The sequence below is a fragment of the Crocodylus porosus genome, unplaced genomic scaffold (genome assembly GCF_001723895.1).
Source record: "Crocodylus porosus isolate Cpor-Errol unplaced genomic scaffold, CroPor_comp1, whole genome shotgun sequence".
NCBI lineage: Eukaryota > Metazoa > Chordata > Crocodylia > Crocodylidae > Crocodylus > Crocodylus porosus.
Genome location: NW_017728910.1, coordinates 903,042 through 903,708, shown reverse-complemented (window position 1 = coordinate 903,708; position 667 = coordinate 903,042).

Sequence of the window (667 nt, the reverse complement as noted above, 5' to 3'; positions counted from 1 at the left end):
GATTTGGCCACTGAACCAAATGAGTCTGCAGGAACAAAAGGGAAGTATAGAATGCCCATAGATGGCCAACCTCATGCAACCCTCGGTATCCCCCAACCAATCTGGACTGAGCCAAAGCTTGCACTCTTCAAGGCCTGGGCATCATGGCCAGATTGTGGGACATTACACCATATCAGACAACTGAATAGGAAGGGTGCTGTGCCAAGGTAACCAGCATATTATGCTGCCTTGATCTGCACATACGGAGTTCCACAGTAGTTCCTGTTCTGTGAAGACTATACACCTAAAAGATGTCACATTTCCTCTTGATCTTCGTAAAGTTGCTTTACTAATATTGTAAATTCATCTGTTCAATGAATCAGTCTCTAGTGCTTGCACTTAGAAAGCAAACTACCAAATAGCTAAGATTAAATTTACTTGAAATGCAAATAAAATACTCAGAGTAAAAAGTAGAGGCTGGTTTACTTGGGTTTTGTTAGGCTCAAGAATTACCACAAATTCATAGTTTCATAGTTTCATAGTAGCTAGAGTTAGAAGGGACCTAGGAAGATCATCTAGTCCGACCCCCTGCCTTGGCAGGAAAGAGCACTGGGGTCAGATGACCCCGGCAAGGTGCTCATCTAACTTCCTTTTAAAAATCCCTAGGCTAGGAGCCTGCACCACTTCC